Source organism: Stegodyphus dumicola, chromosome X1 (genome assembly GCF_044657685.1).
Source record: "Stegodyphus dumicola isolate Sdum_Otavi_A_Nest chromosome X1, ASM4465768v1".
NCBI lineage: Eukaryota > Metazoa > Arthropoda > Arachnida > Araneae > Eresidae > Stegodyphus > Stegodyphus dumicola.
The window spans coordinates 163816973-163823636 of NC_140780.1; positions in this window are offsets into that span (position 1 = coordinate 163816973).

Consider the following 6664-nt stretch of genomic DNA (forward strand, 5'->3'; position numbering starts at 1 on the left):
AACAAGCTATCAAGGACCTGAAATACCGCCGATCGTACAGCTCACAGAGAGACGTAGCCAAAAGGCGAACGCGCGCTTGTCAGAAACTGTGAGGCTCTCCCTCGAAGTCAGTGACACATCGACTTAAATGCCACTCTTAGTCATTTGCATTAAACGTGATTCTAAAAACACATTCTGGTAGGAAATTGTAGGCTGAAATTAGGAAGGACAGGAAAGTAGCTTTAACTAAAATTTACTGTTCGAAACTTAGGATAAACCTTACATCTTTCCCCACCAGAATTTAACTACTCGAAGAATAAGGTCTCACAACGACCTTGTTTAAGAGAGTAAATTCTATAAAATTTCTTAAACTTGAATATTTAAACCTTTCTGCATTCTTCAATTAATGTTATCATTAAATTTTCTGTTTAGGGCCAACTTTACAAAAATCTAAAGCTGGACTAAAACTAAGAAAAATAATTTTTTCAATTTGATTGGGTACAATCATCTGCTTCTTGAGTTGGAATACGCTATTTCGTCTTGGTCTTTCCAAATTATCTGGAAGGAAACAGTATGAGTATGTCTTTTACAAACATTTCCCTTACAAATACACTTTTTTGGAATTCTTTGGCTCTCCAACAACTTTCATTCACACATATCTTTAACTCCCCCCCCCCCACACACACGCTCTCCAGATATTTGTTCTGAATGAGCTAAGCGTGTCGTTGTTGTGTTACCGCGAATACACGCTACCACTAACCATCATCTGCAGTTTATTAAAACTTGGCATTCCAGACCTCGGAAAACTCTCTAAATACAAAACTGCACTTAATGTGCTAAAAGAGAGCTTGATTTAAACTTGTAAAGTATTGGCTGGAGAGGCTAACTTTAAACACATTCATTCTGTACTTTCTTTCGAATCATTCATTTAAACAAGATTTTGTGCACTTGCATTTTGACCAAAGTTTACATTTGTACACGTTTAACTTTTTAAGGTACTTCTACAACTGGCATTTAAAATTTTCACTTTCAATACAACATTATTTCACATTTAACATTTTAAAATCCATTTTACATCATTAGTTATAGTTGTTATACACAATTTACAAACTTTTCCTAAAATTTTAAGTTAAAAATTTTCACTATTAATTCAAGTCTTTCCGATTAAAAATATTCACAACTAGTTTCTCGCAACTTGCGAATTCTCAAAAATATATTTACAAACTAAATTCTAGCAAGCTTGCGAATTGAATTTTTTGCTTTAAACAGCATTTAGCAACTTTAAACAACATGACATAAATTGAACTTTTAATGCAAAATAAGCAAACAAAGAAAGTTTTCACTTATCTTTTTGGTTTCTAAACTTTTCCATTCTGAGATGACAAAGCTGCTCAAAAGTAAGATATCGCAGCATTTGGAGTTTCATCCTTTGCCTTAGATGGCTAGTACCAACACCTTAAACAGAAGCCCAACTACGAGATCGTGACGTCACAAACTGGCGGCTGACAATCGCCGTTGGTCACCTACTACTTTTACCTTTAAAATATACCGGGTGGCCATAATTAAACTGGCAGTGCTCACAGTGTTCTGTAGCGCGATATATTTGCGAGAATGACGCCACATTTTGTAGGAAGATTAAACAAGATGGGGGACGAAGGATTCCGCGGTGGTGTGTGGTGTATTTAATTATGGCAAAGCACACTAGGGCTATCTGCCTAAGTGGAGGGATGCCTTCGTGGAGGACTTTCTAAGGGAAACTGGCTCGTATACACGTTACACATGGGGAAAACCACGAAAACACCCATGCAGCCAGCCCGTTCGCGGGATTCGAACCTCGGACCGAACTACCAGTGTTTAGCGACTTTACCGCTCGGCCGCTGGTGGGCGAAGGATTCCGCGAAAAAAAAACAAATTAGATCCACAAGTCACCGCTAGGGAAATATTTGGTGCTGTGTAATAGAAAATAGAGTGTTAACAAATGCAAATCAATACGGAAATTACCTTTTATTTTGCATTCAAATGAGGTTCAATGTGGCTGCCGTTGTTTTGGATCATATATTGCATTTTGTGCACAGTATGCACAACAGCAGAAAGTAACATGTCTGCAGGAATCTTCCGTACAGTCCGTGATATGTTATCATTCAACGTAGCCAGGTCCTGGACCACTCTTTGATAGACCTTGGACTTAAAGTAACCCCATAGCCAGAAATCGCATGGGGTAAGATCAGGCGACCGAGGTGGCCATGCAGTTGGAAAGTAGCGGCTAATGACTCTTTCTGTTGTGGATTTCTGTCGTAGCATCTGTTGCACTCGTACAACAACGTGTGGAGGGGCTCCATCTTGGATGAAAATGATTTCCCCCAGGCATTATCTTTGCTGAAGTGCCGGAATGACAAAGCTGTTCAACATGTGGCAATATTTGTTTAAGAGAACAGGTTTCCGGTCCTGTCGGAGTAAAGTTCTCATAGAAGATTGTATCTACGATAAATTCCGCTGTGAACACACACCAAACCACCTTTGGTGAATTTAACGGAATTGCTGTGACTGCATGTGCTGATTTGTCATCCCAAATTCGGCAGTTCTGGGTATTCACAGTTCCATTCAGGTAAAAGTGGGCTTCGTCTCCCCATAAGATTTTCCACGGCCAAGCATCATCCGCCTCCATTCTGGGAAGAAAGGTGAGAGCAAAAGTCAATCGCTTATCATGGTCGGGGTACAGTAACTCCTGTACACGGCTGATCTTGTACGGATAGACGTTTATAATCTTTCGTAAGATTTTCCATACCGTACTGTAAGGCATATCCATAATCCGAGCTACTCCACGAGCGCTAGAGGTGGCAGCAATATTGTCTGGTCCTCTGTCGACAATCGCCGTGGCAACTGCTTCGATTGTATGCTGTGGTACAGGTTTTCGTCGTCTGCCTGACTGAACCGTCAGAGAACCTGTTTTCTCAAACGTCGCAACCATTGCTCTTAGCCCATTAACTGATGCAGGACCGTTACCTTTATGCATTTTTTTGTGCGTTCTAAAAGCACGAAGAGCGGCTGACGCGTGGCACTGGTTGAGGTAAAAGAATCTGACCAGTAATGCACGCTCGACTAAAGAAGGAGACATTGCACATAAACTTTCAGTCCGATTGATTCGAAACGTAACACATTGCCTTTTAAAACCCAAGCAGCTGGCACTGTGCGAATGGATATAACGTGAAATTTGAATAAAGAACTTCTTCTGCTAAGCGTACGTGATATTGCAGATCACGAGACTTTATCGGTGTGTATGTAGTTTACGCTTTTTTAAAAGTGTTGCCATATTGCACTTGAACTAAATCAGAAAAAGTGCATAATAAAAAGTAATTTTATTCCGTATTAATTTGCATTTGTTAACACTTTATTTTATATTACACAGCGCCAAATATTCCCCTAGCGGTGACTTTTGGAACTAATTTGTTTTTTTCACAGAAACCTTCGTCCCCCGTCTTGTTTAATCTTCCTACAAAATGTGGTGTCATTCTCGCAAATAGATCGCGCTACAGAACACTGTGAGCACTGTCAGTTTAATTATGGCCACCCGGTATATGTTATTAAAGCTTTACTAACAAGATGGTGTTTTCTAGTGATGTAGATACATATTATTTTTCTTTTTTTTTTACTTTATATATCTATATGTAAATATATATATATATATACAGAGAGAGATATGAAAATATTTTCAATTCATTCGCGGATATAATATTGAAAACATGTCCATATGCGCAAAGTATGTTATATATTATTAATTTTTTTATCGTCTTATATTGTACGTTTACGGTTAAATTAATGCTTTAAAGTACTGGTTAACTTTTGATAAGTAACAGTAAGGAAATGCTGGAATCTCACTCTATACTAATAATATTCAAGTCGCTTAACTGCATAAAAATATATATAGGAAGGATGTATGGAAATATTTTTAAGGATATTAGAAGCTTTTAAATTTAAGCAAGGTAGATTTATAAGCACAAAAGCTTCCATTAAAGAAACTAATTCTATATACGCATATATACACAAGTTGAATTACAATTCTTTCTTATTTTTATTCTTAAATAGCAAGGTGTTAGCCGAGGTTTCGAATCCTCGTTACCAGAATGTACGTGGTAGAGCCTAATTATGTCAGGAAAAGTGGTATGACATAATAGGATACCGGACGTCCCTGACATTAACACTCCATCCCTCCCTCCTTCCCGTATTGAAATTCACAATTTTTAAATAAATTTTTCTCTACTGTCAATTTACCAAGTATTTTAATAACATTCTCAAAATATTGTTATTCTTATTATATTCAAATTGTAGATTTTTTCATACAAATTAACATTAAATAAAAAGTTTTCAGTAAAGTTTTGTGCTCTGACTGGCATCTGTATTTATGCTATTAAACTTTTATGCCATGAACAAAAATGAAGTTTCTCAAAATAAAATTTAAAGTAATCTTTTTCATCAAAGTTTGGATTTTTCTCTTCTTTCCACCTTGTTTGGACAATGAGTCATTTATTTTTTTACAGTAATTCTTAAGGAAGATGTTTGTGGCTACATGCACAAGAAGTTTAAGAAGTCTGTTGGACGAGTGTTCATTTTCACATGTCTCAAATGGCAAATACTTTTTATCGCTACATAATCTCTTTGTAGTAAGCTGGGTTGCTATAGCCCTATGATTTCTACATTTCAAAAAAATAGATTCATTTTCAAAAGATATTAGCTTGAATATAATAATGTAGTTATAAATAATGATAGTGATAACTTCATCACGTGGATACTTCAACCCTCCACAGTCTAAATTTTTTATCAGCTCACATGCTCCTTTATAATGAAATTCGTTTGATAATAATAAATGATCTTTACAATACGCACAATTTAATTTTTTAATCACAGAATGCACAGAGTTAGCTATATACGTCAGTGGACTAAGACTATCTTTAATATTTATAATGTCTTGTTCGTTTTACAACAAGTTTGAATCCAGTTATTTCTGTTTCCTCTACGTCACCATCCAACTCTTGCTCACATTCAATCTTACGTATGGTAATTTCACCATGAATTGCAGACTTTTTAAAGTTAAAGCAAGAAGAGAGCGATTTTTTCTCTGCTTCATATACTTGTGTAATAGATACATTATACTGAGAACCACATAACTGTCTGTATTGACCAAATCGATCTTCTAAACTATCTGTTTGCAATTTTGCTGTTAGAGCATATTTTTTTTGGTTTAGTTCCTGTATGCAAAAGTATCTCAAAATTTCTATAATAGCATACGTAGTGTGCTTTAATGCAAGATGAGTTTCTTTCGTATTACAACCGGTATATTCTCCACTGATTTCCCGTTTTTCTAACCAATTCAAGAACATATTTAAAAATTTAATTTTTTGATCATCTACCGAATGCGTAATCGGTTCCTGAAAAACATCAAGTTTATGTTCACCCTGATACAAAGATTTTACACTAACTATGTGTCACCATGTGCTTATAATTCGAATGTATTCAGCAGTTTGTTTCCAGTCTTCAATGTCATATATTGGACCAGCAATACGAAGATCTTCAGCCACTTTCAAATACGAAGTACGGGATTCTCGTAACCATTCAGGAATATTCTGTAAAATAGCTGAACTGTTTGAAATCTACTTCTTTAAGCGGGATGTACCCCTTTTCCGTCATTTCAGTTAATTGCTGAACTAAAACATTCGTTCCCTCTTCACTTCGTGTACCGAGCAGCAAATCATCAACATAAATGCTGCGAAGGGCAGTTTTTGATGCCAAAGGGAATCTGGCTTATTCATCTAATGCAAGCTGTTTCATTACTCTAGTATGAAATGTGGTGCACAGACAGTCCCATACGTAACTGTTACCAATCTGAATGTACTCAAGGACTCACTAAGACTATATAGTATTCGTTAACAATTTATATCTTCTGAGTGGACACGAATTTGTCTGAAAATCTTCTCTACGTGGACGCATACCGCAATTTTTCAAGTTCTGAACCGTAGAAGAATTGGCAACAGCTCTTGCTGAACTCGGGGGCCCAACCATCAAAAGATTATTTAATGAAAGTCCCGACGTTGTTTTACCTGAAGCATCAAAAACGACTGTCAGCTTGGTATTAGTACCTGATTCTTTCAACACTGTAGGATGAGGCATGTAATACGTAGAATCAATAAAAATCTCTCCCTCAGACACTCCTTCCATATGTCTCAGTTCAAGATATTTCCTCATAAAGTCCTGGTACTGTTTATCTATCCGAGGCCTTTTGAAAAGTGAATTCTCTAAAGACTTGAATCTACTCATAGCTAACTGTCTCGAATCTCCAAGCTCGGGCAAAGAATGAAACGGTAATTTCACAGTATATATTCCACTCTCCTCTCTCATAAGTGTATATATGAAGTAATCCTCGCATACTTTTTCCGATTTGGTAAGCATGTCAAATGCAGGTACAGCATCCAATTTCCGAACGTACAACAACTGCTCAGTTTCCACTTGCATATTATTCGCACAGATAGTGGGATTAACCTCAGTTGAATTATTCACACTACCCGAAATAATCCAGCCTAATTCAGAACGAGAGGCTACTGGTTTCCTCTTTCAAAAGAGGTAAAGATATATCTACGCCTAGAATTATATCAACAGGCCACTCTTGTAGAATGTTGGATCCGCCAGCATTCAA